The 22837-nt window shown below is 42.3% G+C and overlaps 1 protein-coding gene and 1 non-coding gene across 2 annotated transcripts in view; one reads left to right on the plus strand and one right to left on the minus strand.

The window, feature by feature from the left end:
- Positions 1-22837, plus strand: part of HS3ST4 (heparan sulfate-glucosamine 3-sulfotransferase 4) — a 497281-nt gene that overhangs the window by 25037 nt on the left and 449407 nt on the right. The gene's annotated exons all lie outside the window — the stretch shown is intronic.
- On the minus strand, positions 21458-21529 carry TRNAC-ACA (transfer RNA cysteine (anticodon ACA)). Its single transcript has one exon. It is a non-coding gene; the product is annotated as a tRNA-Cys (tRNA).

Here is a 22837-nt window from a genome sequence, read left to right on the forward strand (position 1 = left end):
AACTAATACAATATTGTAAAGTTTAAAAATAAAATAAAATTAAAAACAAATAAAAACAAATTAAAAAAAAAAAAGAAAGACCTATTTCCCAATAGGGTCATATTCTGGAGTTTTAGGGGTTAGGATTTCAACACATGAATGTGGGCTGGGGGATGTAGTTCAATCCAGTGAAGTGAAGAGCCTGGAGGACACATCTGCAAACAGAGTCTACGGGCTTCCTCTCCCTGTGAGCTGCTTGGGCACCCTGCCACTTCTGCTGTCCCTATTCTTCCTGAACTACCAGGACTCAGTGCCAACCCCACCTCCAGCCCATAGGCAGTCACACCCTTTCTTTAGATATGTGACTATTTTCAGTCCCGTTGCATCAGGTCCTGAGACTCCGAAACCCCTACCTGGGCACTTCGCATATCTCTGCTTGCCTCCAGGAAGAGATGCAATTAATGTTTAATTCTTAGAGGCCAATCTTGAAAAAAAAAAAAAACACTTTATGATAAAAGTAACATGACCTGGTTTTTAGAAGGAAAAAAACCCACTAACACATAAATGAAAGTAAAGCCAAAGACTTTTCTTTTCCCCAGCACTCACATCTTGCTTTCTGCAATGCCAGATTCATTCCCAGATGGGCACCATTGCTTACCGATGACTTTCTTTCCTTCTTTTTGAGTGATTCACACAGGATAGAGGAAGATGTGGAGACTGATATAGTCTGCTGACACTGATGGCATGTCCTTGATACTGCTAGGACGGCCAAAAATCTGGACTGAGTTAACAGTTACCCCATGGCAGCTCACCGTCTTCTAGGCTAAGTATTTCATCCTTACGGTACCCTGTGAGGTGATCCTCTTATTATCCCATTTTTCAGATGAACATCCTCTGGCTTAGAGATCTTGAGTAACTTAGAGTCACAGAGTGAGGAAATGATTAAGCCAGACCTTTTGGCTTCATAGCCTGCATTTGCACTAGCAATCTCACCGGATTGTGAACACCCTTCCACGACACTATATAGAGGTTGAGTTTGGTGTTTTGTAGTCTTGATGTTGTATGTTCTCAGTAGGGTTATATGATGATATATAATTAACCTCCCCACTCTTTGTGAGCATCTCTGTCACTTCCACCCTTTGCTTTTCCAAACAAGGCTGCGGAGGATACCCTTCTGCTCTTGAATGTGTGCATCTGTAGAGAAAATAGAAGGAGGATGTACTTTTAAAATTTTGATACACTTTGATATATTTTGATAAGCTGTCAGGTGGCGATCTTATTTCTAAGTTCTTGGGAGAGACCTCCATGTCATCCCCAAGTAATGTTACAGATTTAGTAAAAATCAGCCCCCTTTGTGCCCCAGGCATCTTGATAAAAAGCTTTTAATAGTAAGGATGGTGATTCCATGTACCATTTCCATGAGATGAAGGAAAATAGGCAGTTTGAATATGTTTATCCTTATTGGATGATCTTATTTAGAGTTTAGTTTCCATTATCAAAATAATAATCAATACTCCTTTCCCTTCTGCATGAAAGGGGGAAAAAGTAAATACTTCCTTTCTCTCTTTGAACTGTGGCAGAATCTTTTTTTTTTTTTCTCTTTCAGTCTTGAGGATTCACAGGGAGGGCAAAGATTCCTTTTTTTTGTAAACTTTTCCCAAGCGAATATAAGTGGAGGGACAGGATTGCTTTAGCTCTAAAGCAAGGTTAGATTTTCAAGGTGGTGGTTAGTGACAGGTGGGGAAGCCCTCAATGTGTCAGGTAGGCAAAGCCACCGTCCTTCTGTTGGTGACCTGCCCTGGGCAGGTGTAGGGGGGAGTTCCATGGGCAAAAGTCTGCCCCAGAGCCCCCTGAAAAGTCCAGTTGGGCACCTGTTGGCATTGTGCATCACTCAGAGAACAAATCTCAAGATAGGCATTATGTGAGTGACAATGGGATGAACCTCTGAAAGATTCTTTCTGGGTAAGACCAGAACTGAATACTTCCACTGGAGTCTGGGGCCCAGGGATTTAGAAGGTTCACATAGTGGGATGGTGGTGGTGGATTTCATTAAAATCCAACAAATGCATTTATTTGCCCATTACTGTGACCAGATGTGTTTCCGTGGAGGGTGCTTCCACAGTCTCATTCATCCACATCATCTTTTATGGAGGCACTCCTTGACATAAAACGCCCAATTTCTGTGTAAGAATTTTCCTTTCACTGTCTAGCTATAAAAGAGACTGGTATTCGTCTCTCAATTTTTGCTGGGCACGTGACAATCTGAAATAAAAACCATGTTTCCTGACCTTCCTTCTGCTTGATGTGGCTGACAAGGTTAAGTTTGTGCCAGTGGGATTTGCGAGCAGATCCTGGGTATGACTTCAGAGGAAGGTCCTTACAAGGATGCTCTTTGCTGTGGATGAAAATGCGAATGTAAGAGTTGAAGTTGAGCAGAAATTTGGCCCCATGTGGGGAGAGCATCATCTTGAGGATGAAGAACCAGGAGGACTGGAGGAGCCTGATGGAAACCTCTGGATAAGACAGAGATACCCTTCGGTATTGCTTCAGTCATGCTATATTGGGTTTTAATTGCTCTTGGATAAACTTCATAGTAATGGATACGTCTGCCTTCTGCATTCCAGGCATTGTTTTAAGTGTTTTAGGGAGATTGTCTTATGAATCTTTATTATTGTCCATATTTTACTGATGAGGAAATTGAAACTTAAAGAAAGACTGTAAATGTTATGTCTAAGGTGACACACCTTGTCTTTCTGTGGGCCCGGGATTTTAACTTGTTTGACTCCACTCTCTCTCCTTTTAATCTGCGTGCTTTCCAGAAATGGTTCCAGGCATCTCTCATTCCGTATTGATTGCCTCTCAGTGAGCCAGGTACTGTGCTTGGGGCTAGAGACACACAGGTAAGTGCAAGCAGTCAATTCTTGGGCTTGTGGTACTTGTCTTCCAGTGGAGAAGAAAGGTGTAATCAACCAAGGTAAATAAAATGAGAAGGGACTTCCTGGTATTTCAGTGACTCCCAGTGAAGGGGGTCTGGGTTCGATTCCTGGTCAGGGAACTAGATACCACGTGCTGCAACACAAGTAAGAGTTTGCATGCCACAACCAAAGGTCCCATGGGCTGCAATGAAGATCGAAGATCCTGTGTGCTGCAACTAAGACTCAGCGCAGCCAAATAAATAAATATTCAAAAAAGTTAAAATTATGAGCAGGATGAGTACTATGCAAGACCAGTATCCAGTACTGTAAAAAGTATCCAGTACTGTAAAAGACAGTAATGAAGGGAGTGCAGTTTGAGCATTTACTAAGAGCTGTAACCTATTAGAGGTTTGGAGAGTTGGTCTCTCTATGAGACATCTATACATAGATATTAAAGTGGAGTTAGATACATGTAGCTTGAGCTCAGAGGAGAGGGCAGGGCTAGAAGGTATAACTTTGCGAGTTATCAACATAAAGGTGAAAGTTGAAAGCACGGTCAATGATGATTGCGCCAGCATATGGTGGCTAGAAAGGAAGGCTTAGAAATTTGGTGCAGAACAAATAAAGATGAACTTGTAAAAGAAAGAAAAGTGCAAGGGAACTATAGGAAAGCAAATGCATCCGTATCTTGGCAATTGTAAATAGTACTGCTGTGAACATTGGAGTATATGCTTCGAATGACTGTTTTTGTGGTTTTTGTATATATACCCAGGAGCAGAATGGTTGGATCATATAGTAGTTTTATTTTTAGTGTTTGGAGGAACTTTCATACTGTCTTCCATGGTGGCTGCACCAACTCACATTCCAACCAACAGTGTACACGTGTTTCCTTTTCTCCACATCCTTGCCAACATTCATTGCATGTAGACTTTTTCCTGATAGCCATTTGACAGTATGAGGTGATATCTCATTATTGTTTTAATTTGCATTTCTGTAATAATTAGTGATATTGAGTGTCTTTTCATGTGCTTGTTAGCCATTCATATGTCTTCTTTGGAAAAATGTCTATTCAGGTCTTCTGCCCATTTGGGGGGATTTTTTTATTTTTATTTTTGTTGAACTGTATGAGCTACTTGTCTGTTTTGGATATTAACCCCTTGTCCATTTTACCATTTGAAAATATTTTCTTCTAGTCTGTAAGTCAGTGTTGCTTCAATAAAAAGAAAGCAAATGCAGTTTTGGCACTAAGGGTTTTAAAAAGGGAGGCATGATCTACTATGTTGAATGTCACTAAGACATTTTCTAAATTGAAGTCTGAAAAATATCCATTTGACTTACTCTTAAAGCTTGAAGAAAAGTTGACTTTTTAAGACGTGTCATAGCATTCTGAGAGCTAAGAGATGCCAGATCCAACATCAAAGATATCTCTAAAGGTTCAGAAAGATAGAAATGGGTCAGCATTGAGTGTTAGTTCTTGGGAACAGGGGAGGCGGGTGTGAGGAAAATGAGTCTCTTGTTTAACGAATGTTTAAGGCAACTGGTTCTTTGCCAAGTGCTGTAGATGCCAGGGAAATGGTAAACAGTGAGACACTTTCATCCTTCTGGACCTCATGGTCTAGGTGGGAAGACAGACAAGCAAATTCCAGTCACAATTTAGGTTAATAAGTGCAGAATGTGGCAGTCTGGGTGCTTTTGTCTATAAGAGAAAAATTCTAATGAACAGTGACTTAGGATATTTAGATTTCACTTAGTAAAAAATCCAGGGGTGCGGTCCCAGGATAGAGTCAGCAGTTCACCAGGCTGTAAAGGGTTCAGGCTGTTGATGTCCTTTCATGCTGCCATGGTAGCCTGTTGGATTTTGAACCATGGGTTGTTACAGCATGATCCGAAGATGGCTTCAGCTTTAGGTATTCTCACCTGAGAGTTTGCAAAGATGGGAGGGAAGAAAAGTGTGAAAAAGGCTATTTCTCCAGCTAGCTCCTGCCTTTCATTATGGAGAAAATGCCTTCTAGAAGAATCTAGTGTATTTTCTTTATACCCACTGGCCACAAGTGGGTCCTCGTCATTTATTCTAAAAAATTCTGTTCATCACTGCTATCTGCCAGGCATATTTGAAGGTAAAGCAAGGGAAGTGACTCTTAAGCTGAGAAGTAAGGGACCTGTAGGGGTTAGCCATTTAAGCTAAAGGCCAATGGTGAGGGAAGTGTTTGGGGCATGAGGAACAGTATGCAGAGGCTTGGAGGAGAGAGAAGATGTGATAGATACACATCTGATGGTGATAGGATGCTATTCTTGTCTTTAAATGTGACTTCAGTGTGGATTACTACAGACTGGGGCTTGGGAACTGTAACCGCAGTCTAACTGTGGTGATCCCTGAGGCACCCTTATATTCTGAATTGAGGGTTGCCTTGAAGAACTACCTTATTTGGGCTATCTTATTCGGGCTAGCCTTAATCTTTTTTTGCACCCCCTACCCCAGTGGCACATGTCTGCATAGCAGTGAGATATACCCTTCTTTCACTGAAAGGAATATTTTTCACAAGTCTCATCCAAATGAATTAACATTCCCATCTCACCTGACTCAGGAACAAATTTCTGTGCTTACACCTGGGTTGACCATGTGCAGTTGACCGCTGCCTTGAACATCAAAGCCAGTCAGTGTCTTTTTCTGCAGACAGCCCTGGAGAGGCTGTTTCTGGCCACTGCCTGCTCCATGTTCACAGTGACGCTGTTGAATTACAGCTGACATTCTGTGTAAAGTGTACGACTGCTCAGTGCAAGAGGCAAGTGGGAGAGAAGGAGGGAGGGCTTTGTGAAGAGAGGTGAGAGGGGTCAAAAACGCTTTATAATTTTTACTTGGACATTTGTCCTGGAGCCTCTTTTTTTCCCTCTCATTCTCTGCAAAAGTACTGGGTGGATTTGTTTTATGATTCAAATGCATATTTACAGTGAAAGTTTTCCTTCTCTTGACAAGAAATGTCAGGCTGGGAGGAAGGCCTGTTGGGGAGCCCTTGTGTGTCTTCTTGCTCTTGTCTGACCAGGTTGCCTTAATGCACCCAGTTTTCTTCCATGCTAAGAAAAAAGGCTCTTTGTTGTCAGCATTGTGTTTTGGCAGTGTGTAGCTTGTTTGGGAAATTCAAGTTTATTAGATAACTGTCTGGGGAATTTCTCCTGGGAGTGGGCTGACATAACCAGATTTTTCAGAGAATAAAGCTGACCAACTAACTCCACCCTAAAATTAGCCTGCCACCTTGTGCATCCCACAATGCAAATTGTTTTTATTGAAACTTGTAGACCTCTGTCAGCTCTTGGAGGGTACAAAAGCTAGAACATAAAGTACATCTTCATATCTCTGAGACTCCATGTGAAGGGTCATCTGGTCTACCAAGCTACAAGGCGACGATATATGTTCCCACTTGCCAACCCTTTATTAAAACTATTTTGTTTATGTCCAGTTCACAGAATGCCCAATGAATGCCTTGTGTTCCTTTTCTTTTGGTTCATTTTGCTTTGCTTTTCAGCTCATGAGGAATGATGCTGGCCTTCTGGGAAATTACTTTGGTCTTTCAGACAATCCCCAGCAAGAGCATGTGGATATACAGTGACTTGGGAAAGGTCACAGTATTTTAACAAGTGATTTAAAGTGGTTTTGGGGAGAGAGAATTAAGGTGCTGGGTGTTTAGACTGCGTTGGAAATAGGAGCAGTCAGGTAACGTGTGCTTTGGAGCCAACAGCTTGGCTGTGAGTATGAGCTGTGTGACCTTGAATGAATTACTGAACTGGTTTGCAAGTCAGTTTCTTCATCTGTAAAATGGGGATATTAATAGTATATACTTTATGGGTTAGTTATAAGGATTAAATGAGATACACATACAGAGCTCTAGAAAAGAAATTCAATAAAGCAAAGTGGATAATGTGAGCATTTTTAAAAATGAGAAGTTAGTTATCTGTCAGTCTAGACAAATGAATCCAGGTGCCTTGGGTATTTTTTTTTTTTTTAATACCAGTTGTTCTCCTTAAGCATCTGTTTCTTTTCACAAATCCTTACTGGATTGCACTAAAAAACCAAGCAGCTGTATTTGTCTAATATTGGATAATTACTGTATAACTGTCTGCTCTCTCTAGTGCTTTGCAAATTGCTGGGAAAACACAAGTAAATCACAAGGTTTGAAAAGAGTGGTATAAATTTGACCAATACACTCTTTGAAAATCATATGTAGTCAACTTGAGTTTGGCTCCAAATTTTCACAGTAGCATCCAAAAGGATGGGTTTGTCCATCTGTCTAACAGTTTTGTACCTCTTGTTCCCAAAATAGAATTGGTGAGGTTGAAATGCTTTTTTTCCCTTCAACCTACAAGTGATGTCACTCTTCCAGAGTTAGCACATTGGTCTTCATATCTTGTTATTCACATCTCATCTGAGTGGCAATAGGAAGGGTGGCTTAAAAAAATTTTTTTTATTATAGTGGCTTAACAGAGTTGTGTTAGTTTCTGCTGTACAGCAAAGTGAATCAGTTATATGTCTACATATATCCCCTCTGTTTAAGATTTCCTTGCCATTTAGGTCATGACAGAGCCCTGACTAGAGTTCGTTGTGCTATACAGCAGGTTCTCATTAATTATCTCTTTTATATGCAGTACTCTATATATGTCAGTCTCAATCTCCCAACTCATCCCACCTCCCCATTCCACCTTGGTAGCCATAAATTTGTTCTCTACATCTATGTCTCTATTTCTGCTTGGCAAATAAGTTCATCTCTACTATTTTTCTAGATTCCACCTATAAATCAGAAAGAGAAAACCAAATATGGTAGAATATCACTTATATGCGGAAGGGTGGCTTTAAGTCTTATCACCAGTCATTTCCATCAGCAAGGATTCTCTTCCAAGCAGAGTAAACCTCTACATCACTTACTTAAATAGAAATCCCAGAGCTGCCATTGTTTCTCCCAACAGAAGAGAATCATTATGAGTTCAGGGTCACATCTCTACTTGAGAAAGATTTGGAAAATGAAGAAATGGAATTCATACAGAAAAGCTGCCTTTTCCTCGTTTCGTATTTGGCAATGTTATTAGCCACATGCCTGACGGGGGTACCACTGAGGTGAAGCAGGAGATTTTAAATAGCATCACTAATGATTATGCTTCCAAACTAAAGCCCCTTCCCCATACTTTTTTTCCAGGTAACTAGGTTTTCCAACAGTGCGGTCATCACCTGAACCTGAATTAGCGCTGACTATTAAATTCCTCATCTGGTTCGAAGAGAGGTCAGGTCATTGGCCACTTCATTGCCTCATTATGAATTAAAACAAAGGGATTATTGAGTTCTTGGACATTTTAAAATTTATTAACCTCAGAAGGATATTTGGTGGCCGAAACCTCTAGTTATAAAGTGAAAGTTCTGTCCAATTTTTTGTGACTATATATTAAAGATAACCGTTTTCTATCTCTTTCTCTCTATAAGATGTCAGGCATTTTTGATACTTTCTTTCCTTCTCATTCTTCATTTCTATTTATTTCCCTTTTCCCCTCCCTTCCTTCCTTACTTCCTTTTTTTTTTTTTAAAGAAACAACACTTATGTGTACACTTCGATACAGAATGCTTTAATTTCTGAACTGCTATCATTTGATTTTTCCTGTGAACCTTCTCATAGGACCATGCTGCTTGCCCCAGTGCTTTGGCATGTAGCATTTCTGAAAGGATTTTTTTACAGGAGGATGTCACAGGTGACCTCCTTCATTTATTGTTACCATTGACTCATTTTTAGGAGCATCTTAAAACTCTTAACTTACTTACCAAAACCTCACTTGAAAATAGCCTGTTTTTTCCTGCATCTTAACATAATAATTGTTCATTATAGGAAATTTAGAAAATATCAAAAGCATGTAGGGAAAAACAGAGAAAAATTCCCTTCACCCATAATATTACTATCCAGAGGATGTTTATTTTCTGTGCATGTATATGCATATATATTTGATTGTTGGTATTTTTGTCAAATTTGGGATTATCCTCTATAATTTTTAACTTATTTCCCCCCACTTAAATATAGAATGTTGACATATTTTCATGCAAGAAAATTCTGTTACTACAGTGGTTTTCAATTTTGTTTTTACTGTATCCTGCAGTGGGCTTCCCTGCTGGCTCATCTGGTAAAGAATCCTCCTGCAATGTGGGAGAACTGGGTTCAATCCCTGGGTTGCCTGCAGCAAGAGATACATTTCATATAATGACCTAGAATAAACACACATGCATTTCAAAAAATTCACAAAGCCATAGTGACACTTTGTGTGGTGCACTCTGATATTCTTCTATTTAAAAAGCTGTCCATGGGAGGACTTCCCTGGTGGTCCAGTGGTTAAGAATCTGCCTTGCAATGTAGGGGATGCGAGTTCAATCCTTGGTCAGGGAACTAAGATTCCATATACCCTGGAGCAGCTAAGCCTGTGTGCTACAGCTACTGAGCCTATGTGCCAAAACTAAGACCCAACACAACCAAATAAGTAAATATTTTTTAAAAAGCTGTCCATGGCCCACGAAAACTGGTTTCATGTCTCATTAGGGGTTTGTGACCCACGGTTTGCAAACTACTCCTTTACTGCATGAATTTTATCGGCTGTGTCGTGTTCATTGTATGGTATGAGTGTATCATAATGTATTTAACTCATGTCCTATAGGCAGACATTCATTCACCTTGCTTCCAGTCTTTCCCTGGTCCTACAACATTGCAGTGAGTAAATGGTACAGAAACACACACACACACACACACACACTTTCTGAGGACAAGTTCCAGGGCATACATGGACATATGATTACTGGGTCAAAAGGTGAGCAAGTGAGCATGATTTTAAAGCTTTCTGTACACATTGCTGAATTTCCCTCCAGGAAGCTTATATAAATATTTACACTCTCGCCAGCTGTGTATGGGGATGCCCAGTTCTCCCTGCCATCACCCATAAAAATGAAATTCTTTGAGTTCACTTAGAATCTGAATCACAGATGAAATTCACAGAGCATTCAATGGTGAGGGGAGAAATGTTTTTGGCAGTGATCGAGATCTGCTCTATGACTGAAGATTGCTATTGTGTCTAAATTTTATATGTTAATATCCCGTGCAGCATGCTCTGCAGGTGAGGTTTAGTATGTATATTTTCTTGTGTGCCTCCAAAAAGAAGTGTGTATTTTAAACATTGTAGAGTGCTCTTTAGATGCTATAGACCTTCCCATCGTCCTTGGCCATGGGCCCTCTGCTTCTTTCAGAAAGAATATAGATGCAGTAACCATGTGTCATACCATCTTCAGGACAGACTTCATTGCACGTGTGCCTGCTCTCTCTTGGTCTAGTTATATTTCTTTGTTGTCCTTACTTTTGAGTTTGATTGTAGCATCTCTGTAAGAACAGGTATATGCCCTTGTTAAGAGCAACACTACTCTGTGTTCCATTCAAAGGAATAGTTGTCCAACAAAAAGGCATGTGCAAGTTACTTTATTTTTAATCGCAATAGATTGAGAACCACCACTCAGTCCCAATAGATTGAGAACCACCACTCAATCGCAATAGATTGAGTAGATTATGGCTTATCCGCAGAAGGGATACAATGTAGTTGTTAAAAAGAATGAGACAGCGCCGTGCATACAGGCATGGAACAGTCTCCAAGATCTATGGTTGATGAAAAAGAACAGGCTGCAGAGAAGTGTTTAGTGTAAATCCTTGACACTGTGCACTGTCCTGTGAGTGTATTACTTCAATCAAAATAGATAATGGAAAAAAAGTAAAGATTAGCAAGTCTCTAAGATATTTTGCAAAACTGTTTGTCAGAAAAACACACCACCTCGACTGTCTAATGTTGACACTGGTGTTTCTGATTGAGAATTTTTTTAAAGTCTATTTTATTGACGGATAGTTGATTTATAATGTTGTGTGTTAATTTCCACTATACAGCAGAGCGATTCAGTTATGCACATATGTATATTCCTTTTTGTATTCATTTCTGTTATGGTTCATCACAGAATATGGAGCATTCATCACAGAATATGGAGCACAGATCCTTGTGCTGTACAGCGGGGCCTTGTTTATCCAGTCTGTGCCTCCTCACCCCAGCTTCCCACTCTATCCCACCCCCATCCTTTCTTCCCCTGGGAATTTTGAGCTGAGTCCTCCCAGGGTGGTGGAAATCTACTGGGGTTCAAGTAGACACTTGGAAGGAATTAACCCCATTTCCCCGAATGCCCGTCCATGACCACCCTATGCACACCCAGGGAGAACCTGCGTCATTCAGGCAGACTTAATCCATTTAGAGCGAGCCTTTTCAAAGCTGAATTATGCCAGTTGGTACACCTCATGACTAGAATTATGATCTGCTTCTGGGGTTGCTGATCATTCAAGTGTTTTATGGAAAAGTGAAACTGACAAAAAGCACATGTGCATGCCCAGACACCAAGGCACACACTTTAAAATGAAAAAGTCAGTATTTATGACTTCAGTGCTATGGGCCTTGTGGAAATACGGGGGTGAGCTTAAAGGGAGGAGGTTTGGCTTCACGTGAAGACGCTGAGAATCTGTGTTATACACTTTACACCATTTATCACCTGAATTTAACTATTCTTTTATTCTGATTGGGTTTTCAGCAGATTTTTCTTAAAATGTGTGTTTCCATGTTACTCTCTCCATATACCCCATCCTCTTCTTCCCCCCACCCCTCCTAGCAGATTTATAGTCAGGTTTTAGCATCATTCTGACCCAGGCTTAAATCTCAGGGTTGCCCAGTCCCAGCTGTGTGACCTTGGGCTAGTTTCTTGGCTTCTCTGAACTTTATTTTTTGATCTTACAAAGTGAAAAGTATAATACTTCTGTCATAGGACTGTTGATTGGGTTCAGTTGTGTCTGACACTTTGCGACCCCATGGACTGTAGCCTACCAGGTTCCTCCATCCGTGGGATTTTCCAGGAAAGAGTTCTGGAGTGGGTTGCCATTTCCTTCTCCAGGGGATCTTCCCGATCTAGAGATTGAACCTGGGTCTCCCACATTGTAGGCAGACGCTTTACCATCTGAGCCAAAATTATATCAAGTCCCTACCCTCATGCTGTCCCTTAGTAGAGCCTGGTTAATTGAAAGCTGCTTCTTGTTTTTATGTTGTTCTGGGAAAAGAGGCCTCTTGTTTACAAGGTGTTCGTGGGAACTGAGAAGGTCTCTGGGACAGGGACTTCCCTGGTGGTCCAGTGGTTAAGACTCCTAGCTTCCCCTGCAGGGGGCATGGGTTCCATCCCCAGTTGGGGAGCTAAGATACCTGCATACCACATGGCCTGGCCAAAAAACACAAAACCTCATTAGGATGCATATGTTGAATGTGTGCAGTTTTGTGTATTAACTGTATCTGAATAAAGCTTATAAAAAAAGGTCTTTGGGCTGTGCAGGACTGGAAGGCCCACAGCAACAACCCCTTAGAAATAAGGACTCAGAGACTCAGTGGGAAAGTGGCTGTACAAAATCAAGATTCCAGAAGAATCTTCAGTGTTTGTGTCTCCTGTTTCTCGGCAATGATAGCTAAAACCTTAAAATGTTTTAGTACTGTGGATTTGGGGGGTCATGAAAATCCACAGGATTGGAGAGACAGGGCATGACCAAGGAGCCAAGCTGGGAGAATTCAGTAGGGAAATTAGGAGTTTTTTCCTGGGATACTCTCCTGAAAAAGAAATGAAACACAGACAAAGATAAGTATATTAATATGATGTCACATATATATGGAGTCTGGAAAATAATACAAATGAACTTATTTATAAAACAAAAGTGGACTCACAGACATAGGAAAAAAAAATTATGGTTACCAAAGGGAAAGTGGGGGAGAAGGGATGAATTAGGAGTATGGGATTAATAGATACATAGCACTATAAATAAAATAGATTAACAACAAGGATATACTGTATAGCACAGGGAACTATATTCAATATATTATAATAACCTATAGTGGAAAATAACCTGAAAAAGAATACACACACGTATGTATATATATTTATACATGTCATGTCATGTCATCCGGTCCCATCACTTCATGGCAAATAGATGGAAAAACAGTGGAAACAGTGGCAGACTTTATTTTTTGGGGCTCCAAAATCACTGCAGATGGTGACTACAGCCATGAAATTAAAAGACACTTACTCCTTGGCAAGAAAGTTATGACCAGCCTAGACAGCATATTAAAAAGCAGAGACATTACTTTGCCAACAAAGGTCTGTCTAGTCAAAGCTATGGTTTTTCCAGTGGTCATGTATGGATGTGAGAGTTGGACTATTAAGAAAGCTGAGAGCCCAAGAATTGATGCTTTTGAACTGTGGTGTTGGAGAAGACTCTTGAGAGTCCCTTGGACTGCAAAGAGATCCAACCAGTCCATCCTAAAGGAGATCAGTCCTGAGTGTTCATTGGAAGGACTGATGCTGAAGCTGAAACTCCAGTACTTTGGCCACCTGATGCGAAGAGCTGACTCATTTGAAAAGACCTTGAGGCTGGGAAAGGTTGAGGGCAGGAGGAGAAGGGGACGACAGAGGATGAGATGGTTGGATGGCATCACTGACTCAAAGGACGTGAGTTTGAGTAAACTCTAGGAGTTGGTGATGGACAGGGAGGCCTGGTGTGCTGCAGTCATGGGGTTGCAAAGAGTTGGACATGACTGAGTGACTGAACTGAACTGATAGATATATATATCATATGTCATATATATATATCATATATATCATATGTCATATGTATATAAAACTGAATAACCTTGCTGTATACCTGAAACTAACACAATATTGTAACTCAACTACAGCAGTGGTGGTTTAGTTTCTCAGTCATGTCCGACTCTTTGTGACTCAGTGGAGTGTGGCCCACCAGCCTCCTCTGTCCATGGGGTTTCCCAGGCAAGAATAGTGGAGTATGTTGCCATTTCCTTCTCCAGGGGATCTTTCTGATCCAGGGATCAAACCCACATCTCCTGAATTGCAGGCGGATTCTTTATCACTGAGCCACCAGGGAAAAGGTGCACCTGTTCTAAAAGCAATCATTGCTATCTCCAGCCATACTACACTGAATATGCCTGATCTTGTCTGATCTTGGAAGCGAAGAAGAGTGTGGCCTGGTTAGTACTTGGGTGGGATACCAGCTGGGAATACTGAGTGCCATAGGCTTGTTTAAAAAACAAACTATTGCATAAAACTTTGATTCATTAATTGCCAATGCTCCTTCAGATTATATGGATTACAGAAGAGATCAAGTATAATTGAAGGTGTGTCAACTCTGAAACTATGACTGTTTTTATTTCTAGGACCATGCCTTTCCCTCCTTTAAAAAATTGTTGTGATAAAATAAAAATAACATAAACTTAAAAAAAAAAAAAAAAGAAATGGGACACAGTGTTTGGAAAATGTCCCAGACATCTCATGGTGTGAAAGCCTGTGGTTTTCTCTACTGCCCACAACTTCCACATGTTTGCATATTGAAGCCTCTAAAATACTGGTCTTGCCATCAGATCCATAACTCACTTGTATCATTTTGATTTGAGAGATGCAGAAGACATAGAATAGATGCAAGTTCTGTCCTGGTGCCCAGATTCTCATCCTCTTTAGATGAAATGTACTTTGGTTTAACAATACCACTTGGGCGGGCAGGAAAGTGATAGAGAGGAAGTTATTTTTTGCGATTTCAATCCCAAAGACAGATTTCCAAGTACAAAGTGGTAGAGTCTTGTATTGTGAGAGACTTGAAGCCTCAGATTCTCATGAGAGACTTGAAGCCTCAGATTCTCACTCATTTCCTTCCCCTCCTTGTTGTCATGGGGACTTCTTTTCCCTGAGTTATTACATCTTGTACTTCAGCAAAAATTTTATTGCTTCGGGACCATCGAGTCTCGGGTGGGACATTTTTCACTGGTCATGGTGTAATACACAGAGGTAATTTCTTTCAAATGACTTTTCTTGAAGTGGTTTTCAATGAATTGAGAAGGGTTAAGAGTATAAATGGAGGCCTGAATTTCCAGCATCGGGTCCAGGCGTGGGGTGTATCCCCTCCGCTTTGCCAGAGCCTTCGAGGTGGATGTGCAGTGGTCTTGGTGGTGCAGAAATAGGCAGAAATCCGTTTGATTCTCTTGTTTGACCACAAAAAAAGCATTATTCAATGCTATAATCTGTTTTAGTCTCTCCCAGACCACTTCTGAAAGTTTTATTTCTGAAGTGGAGTGTTTTCATCAAAAGGGAATAGTCAGGATTTCCCAAAGGTGGAGGTTAGTCATTATACTGGGGAAACAGTTAGACAAAGCAATCTCAATGGATGAGTGCATGCTGGAGTCTTCAATGATGCCCTGGGTGTTGCACCGGCAGCCTCTGATTTTTATCTATTTTCTTTGTCTTTTGAGGAGCTTGTATACATGGTATTTTCTTTCCTTTTGTTACTTTGAGCCCAAACAGTGAGAGATTTGACATTTGAACAGTTCTTGGCTTGTTTTCTTCTTGTTTCTTTTTCCTCCTTTCCTGCCTCTCCCTTCCTCTTCCCCTTCCCTTCCTCCCTTCCTTGCTTCTTCCCCTTCTCCCTCCTCCCTCCCTCCTGTTCTCCCTCCCTTCCTGAGTTGGGGGATCTCCAAAACCACTTTCCTGTTTGGTGGTTTGCAAGCAGGACTCACAGAACTCAGAAAAGCTGTTATTCTCAGAGTCCTGAAAGGATGCATGTTAAAATCAGCAAAGGACAAAGACACAGAGGGCAGAGTCCAGGAGAAACCAGACCCAGGTTTCCATATGTGTCCTCCCAGTGGAGCCGCACAGACAGCACGAATTCTCCCAGCAACAGTGACAGATGTGCTAAGTGATGCCAACCAGGGATGCTCACCGAGGCTTGCTGTCCAGGAATCGTGCTGGGGACCTGTCACCTAGGCCTGGAGTGCCTGTGCGTAGACCATAGCTACTCAGCCTCCAAGATCCGCCCCTCCAAAGATCCAGCTGATTTGGCATGGCCCACACAAAAACAGCTGTTCACTGTACATCACAGTGTTAGCATAAACTGGCATGTTCCAATGTCTCAGTTATACAGACCCTTCTCAGGTGGGGTATTTATTCCAAGGGTTCAGAGTTTACCTCCCAGGGCATGGTCAAGGGTCAGGCTTTTCTTTGGAGTGTGCAGGGTTTGGGGCCTGCAAACCTCCTGAGTTAACCCTTTAATGCACTCCCATCCCAGCACGGACTGTAGGTCAGGCAAGTGTAAGCTTCTGGGGAAAATAAAGATGCTTTCTTCCATTACACGCAAACCTGAAGACTTGCTTGGAGGCTGTTAGGAGGTTTGTTTTGGTCACTTTGCTGTCCCACAGTGAGCAGGCCATTTGGTTAGAGTCTATTATGGGAGGATAACACTTTTCATAATGTTTGCAAAGGAGCACTTCCATCATATTGCTGCATTTCCACGTGGCCTCGCCTGATCCAAGATTGGGGTAGAAACACTGCAAAACCCACAAGGCCTGCTAGAGATGGCCTGCCCTCTTTTAGGATCCAGGGAATAAGTGGCAGTCAAAGCAACTGGATCAGGCTTTCCAGTTTTGAAACTTATGTCTTTAAAACAAATATTCTAAATAAAATATTGTAGCTTTTCCCTCTCCTTTCCTTTCTCTCACTGCCTTCCCTGCCCGCCCACCCCCACCCCCCCCCTCCCCCAGCTCCTCAAACCCAGGACAGCAGATGAACATCAGGAGAGATTGCCGAACAGGTGGTACTTTTGGGAGGCAGTTTACATCAGCTACCTTTTTACATTGGATGAATTCTGTCAACACATGTCTGCTCCAATAAATGGATATTCTCATTCTGATGACTCATTTGGTGAACTGCATTGATATGCCATCTCTTGGGCTGATCCTTGTAACCCTGCCACCCAAACAGTAGGAAATGAATGATTATTTTTGTGCTAACAAGCAATGGAGAACAACAAGCTTTTTTTCCCCTTGGCTATTCACACTGGTACCCATTGACCTTCAGCTGGCATTCTGAATGGCACAGTGGATGGGTAGAGCCTGAGTGACCCCATGGGGCTCTTGACACCCTGAAGAGGCATTAAGAAATGGGTTTTGGCAATAGGGTCATGCAGTCTTGGCTGATGGAATAACAATCCCCAAAGCATCCCACTGCATGAATAAGATCAGTTAGATTTCTGGAAGGAGGCAAGGTTGTGTGGGTTATTGGAGGCTATGCATTTTACTTGTCGATCTTGCTCCTGATGCTTCCTAGCTGTGGGACTTGGGATGTGTCATCTAATCCTTCAGGCTGTCTGTTTCCTCGTCAATTACAGCAGGGTAACAATAGTAACTATTTTACTGGATAGTTATGCTGATTTGCAGGGTAGAGCTAGTAAGACTTTCCACCAGGAAAGCCTTGGCTGCTTAGTACATAGCCATGTGAGAAATAGATTTGGGGGCCTGGATCTGATAGATAGAGTGCCTGATGAACTATGGAATGAGGTTCGTGACATTGTAAAGGAGACAGGGATCAAGACCATTCCCATGGAAAAGAAATGCAAAAAAGCAAAATGGCTGTCTGGGGAGGCCTTACAAATAGCTGTGAAAAGAAGAGAAGCGAAAAGCATAGGAGAAAAGGAAAGATATAAACATCTGAATGCAGAGTTCCAAAGAATAGCAAGAAGAGATAAGAAAGCCTTCTTCAGCGATTAATGCAAAGAAATAGAGGAAAACAACAGAATGGGAAAGACTAGGGATCTCTTCAAGAAAATCAGAGATACCAAAGGAACATTTCATGCAAAGATGGGCTCGATAAAGGACAGAAATGGTATGGACCTAATAGAAGCAGAAGATATTAAGATGAGGTGGCAAGAATACACAGAAGAACTGTACAAAAAAGATCTTCACGACCCAGATAATCACGATGGTGTGATCACTGACCTAGAGCCAGACATCCTGGAATGGGAAGTCAAGTGGGCCTTAGAAAGCATCACTATGAACAAAGGTAGTGGAGGTGATGGAATTCCAGCTGAGCTATTCCAAATCCTGAAAGATGATGCTATGAAAGTGCTGCACTCAATATGCCAGCAAATTTGGAAAACTCAGCAGTGACCACAGGACTGGAAAAGGTCAGTTTTCATTCCAATCCCAAAGAAAGGCAATGCCAAAGAATGCTCAAACTACCATACAATTGCACTCATCTCACACACTAGTAAAGTCATGCTCAAAATTCTCCAAGCCAGGCTTCAGCAATATGTGAACCGTGAACTTCCTGATGTTCAAGCTGGTTTTAGAAAAGGCAGAGGAACCAGAGATCAAATTGCCAACATCTGCTGGATCATAGAAAAAGCAAGAGAGTTCCAGAAAAACATCTATTTCTGCTTTGTTGACTATGCCAAAGCCTTTGACTGTGTGGATCACAATAAACTGTGGAAAATTCTGAAAGAGATAGGAATATCAGACCACCTGATCTGCCTCTTGAGAAATTTGTATGCAGGTCAGGAAGCAACAGTTAGAACTGGACATGGAACAACAGACTGGTTCCAAATAGGAAAAGGAGTTCGTCAAGGCTGTATATTGTCACCCTGTTTATTTAACTTATATGCAGAGTACATCATGAGAAACGCTGGACTGGAAGAAACACAAACTGGAGTCAAGATTGCCGGGAGAAATATCAATAACCTCAGATATGCAGATGACACCACCCTATGGCAGAAAGTGAAGAGGAACTCAAAAGCCTCTTGATGAAAGTGAAAGTGGAGAGTGAAAAAGTTGGCTTAAAGCTCAACATTCAGAAAACAAAGATCATGGCATCCGGTCCCACCACTTCATGGGAAATAGATGGGGAAACAGTGGAAATAGTGTCAGACTTTATTTTTCTGGGCTCCAAAATCACTGCAGATGGTGACTGCAGCCATGAAATTAAAAGACGCTTACTCCTTGGAAGGAAAGTTATGACCAACCTAGATAGCATATTCAAAAGCAGAGACATTACTTTGCCAACAAAGGTCCGTCTAGTCAAGGCTGTGGTTTTTCCTGTGGTCATGTATGGATGTGAGAGTTGGACTGTGAAGAAGGCTGAGCGCCGAAGAATTGATGCTTTTGAACTGTGGTGTTGGAGAAGACTCTTGAGAGTCCCTTGGACTGCAAGGAGATCCAACCAGTCCATTCTGAAGGAGATCAGCCCTGGGATTTCTTTGGAAGGAATGATGCTAAAGCTGAAACTCCAGTACTTTGGCCACTTCATGCGAAGAGTTGACTCATTGGAAAAGACTCTGATGCTGGGAGGGATTGGGGGCAGGAGGAGAAGGGGACGACGGAGGATGAGATGGCTGGATGGCATCACTGACTCGATGGACATGATTCTGAGTGAACTCCAGGAATTGGTGATGGACAGGGAGGCCTGGCATGCTGCGATTCATGGGGTCGCAGAGTCGGACACGACTGAGCGACTGATCTGATCTAATCTGATCTGATGTAACAAGGACTTTGTTGCCAGCATCAGTAGTAGTAGTAAAGATGTTACATTCTGCTACTAAACTGATACTGAGGTAAGGATTTCTGTATTTACCTTCTAGATTTATAGGTGAAAGATGCCTTCCCAATAAGACAGTCTCTGAGATCCATCCCATGGAGGGGATTTCTAGAGTCTAGACTTCCTCTTCCTCCAAGGTATGGGGAACTGGAAACAGTGGATGATATATTTTAGAGGTTATCAAGATGGATGCACACACATTTTATTATTTTAGAAGTGCCAGTACATTGGTGATGTAAGATACTCTTTAGTGTCTTTGGCTATTGTACCTCTGAGTAATCTTGACTCCATACATCTTGAGCCTGGGCCCAAGTAACTGAGTTTGTTACATATTCTCTTTTCATCTTAGGGCATGGTACAAGGAGCTCACTGGGAGCCATCTGTCCGCCAGGAAACTCCCATGCGCGAGGCGACACTGGATGGCCCCTGTGCTTGGACTTGTTTCCTCAGGTCCGTGATCCTCAAGCCTGGTCCTGTAGCAATGAGGTAGTGAGTGAGACTTTCTAAAATGACTCCGTTCTCTAGGATCCTGAAGAAGCTACATGAGAATTTATCTCCAGTCTAGGCTCTAGGACTAAAATTCCTGGTATTAGAAAAAAAAGCAATGCTGGAAGTTGGTTGGCTTGGATTGTGGCCTCTGTCCTCTCCCCATTTTTTTTTTTTTGGTATGAATTTTTGGGAAAATTGGGGAAAAAATAACTTCCCATCAGACTCAGTTTCCCTTTCTGAAAAATGGTGGGGAAGCAGAGGAGACTAAACTGGTTAATAGGTGAGTACAAAAGTCTGGCTTGGTCCTTTGAGCTTAAAAGCACGTGGCAGTGGCATATGATGGGTGTGTGGAGGCTGCCTGGGTTCCAGGCTTAGAGGCTGCTCACTGACCGTGTGATCTTAGATTACAGAACCTTTCTGAGCCTCTGTTTCTTCCTTTTAAAAATTTGGATAGCCATAGTATCTATCTCATATTCATAGGTAAAGTTTCTATAAGGACTAAATGGGTTAAATGAAAGTGCTTGAAAGTGAAAGTCACTCAGTCGTGTCTGACTCTTTGCAACACTTGGACTATACAGTCCATGGGATTCTCCAGGCCAGAATACTGGAATGGGTAGCCTTTCCCTTCTCCAGAGGATCTTCCCAACCCAGGGATTGAACCCAGGTCTCCCGCATTGCGGGTGGATTCTTTACCAACTGAGCAATCAGGGAAGCCTTGAATGGGTTAAATGAATGTAATGTGCTTAGAATGGTACTTGGCGTCCCTAGTGTTGCTGCATAGGTGATGGATATATTATAATTGTTATTATATGAGGGTGTATTGGAGAAGGCAATGGCACCCCACTCCAGTACTCTTGCCTGGGAAAATCCCATGGGCAGAGGAGCCTGGTAGGCTGCAGTCCATGGGGTCGCTAAGAGTCGGACACGACTGAGCGACTTCACTTTCACTTTTCACTTTCATGCATTGGAGAAGGAAATGGCAACCCACTCCAGAGTTCTTGCCTGGAGAATCCCAGGGACTGGGGAGCCTGGTGGGCTGCCGTCTATGGGTTTGCACAGAGTCGGACACGACTGAAGTGACTTAGCAGCAGCATGAGGGTGTATTATTATTATATGAAGGTTAAATTCACTCCTACAAAGGATCGTGCTCTCTGTATTATAAACATTTTTAAAAACATGGCTCTCTTGGTCTGTCTTTATAGATATTTATTTACTAAAAGAAAGCACAGTTATGTGATCATGAACAGCTGACCCTTAGCCTCAGTGCAGGGATCAATCACATGGGGACTGCGGAGGGGGAAGATTTCAGGCTCCATCCATCCAGTGGCACAACCCTCACTCTCGCTGGCCCTTCACTGCATGTGCACTGTGGACTCTGTGTTGCCAGAGCCTCCAAAATCACAAATATGAATTTTCATATGAAATCTCCCGGCTTTTTAGATTGTTAGTGAAGTGAAGTCGCTCAGTTGTGTCCGACTCTTTGCAACCCCATGGACTGTAGCCTACCAGGCTCTTCCATCCATGAGAATCTCCAGGCAAGAATACTGGAGTGGGTTGCCATTTCCTTCTCCAGGGGATTTTCCCAACCCAGGGATTGAACCTGGGTCTCCTGCATTGTAGGCAGACGCTTTACCATCTGAGCTACCAGGGAAACCATTTAGAATTTAGATTGTTACCAAAGTGTAAAATTGCATGATGAGGCAAACGCACCCAGCTGTGCAGGACTCCTGGCTTTGATCTCAGATCTCAGTGGCCCACCTCCTCATTTGTGGGAATGAGGACCCAGGGCCCCAGAGGAGTGTGGCATAAATGGGTGTGTAGACTTGGCAGGTTTAGGACCAGAAACCAGGTTCTAACTCCCACCTATATTGATTGTGTGCTTGTGTTCCAGGCACTATATGAGATGCTGGAGTACAGTGGAGCCCAAGGAGACATAGTTTCTCTTCCTTAGGGAATTTACAAGGTGGTGGAGCCACAAACAAGCCGACAATCCCAGGCCTTTCTGATTCTTCTAGGAGGCTGCAGCTAGTGTAATGAGCAGCCCCGTGTGATCTGGACAGGTGAGCTAGTGAATTCAGGTGACCCTTCCTATGTGACACAAACATATCCCACCATAAATCTCTGGGGGAGAGAGAGAGTGCTAGAAGCCAAAGGGAGCACCTGTTGGTGTGGATTTCAGGCTTTATAATGGGAATGATGAAGGGACTAGTAGCTTCATTGGCCCAGTCGAGTTTTCTTCTATTTCTTACATTATTCTCCCTGGGACATTCATGCCAGGCTATGGAAGGCTGACCTTACCAGGAGTCCTGTCTACTGTGGAGTGTGCTTCGTGAATTCTGAGTCAGGCTTTGATCTAGAAAACCCTTGGCAATGTAACTGATTTCCTAGGATATTGCAGGGAATACACTTTGTGTCCTCTATGTATGTTGTTCAATGCACAGTGGGGTCCGTGCATGGAAGGGCATGGTCTCTAGTCACTTACACTCTTGTAGAAGAAGTCTCATCCTATCCTCGGGTAAGAGGCGGACACAGTCTACCTGCTTGAACATTTAAGCCACCAGCCCTCCAGGGTCTAGTAGTGAACAGGATTCCCCTGCTATCTGAAAGTAGAGCATGAAACCTTTTTGTAAACTGAAGTGGTGTGAGGCGAAGAAGCAAGTTACCTTAGGACACATTCTGCTTGTTGATGCACAAAATCAATTAAGGTAAAGCACAGGTGTTCATGGACACAGTTCAGAGCCATGGCGGTTTGAGGCTGAGATGCTGAGTGTGGTTCCCGGGGAAGGCGGTTGGTGGTGCCCCCTCACTGCAGGGGATGATTTCTGCCTCTATAATGGCTGAACTTGCAGTAAAACAAACCCTGGATGGTATTTTTGCTTTTTACCTTTTTTCATAACAGTGAAAAATCCTCTTAGAATTTCTTTCAGTTAGCATAAATAGGTAACTTTTGTTGTTTTGC

The sequence above is a fragment of the Bos taurus genome, chromosome 25, assembly GCF_002263795.3.
Source record: "Bos taurus isolate L1 Dominette 01449 registration number 42190680 breed Hereford chromosome 25, ARS-UCD2.0, whole genome shotgun sequence".
NCBI classification, from domain to species: Eukaryota; Metazoa; Chordata; class Mammalia; order Artiodactyla; family Bovidae; genus Bos; species Bos taurus.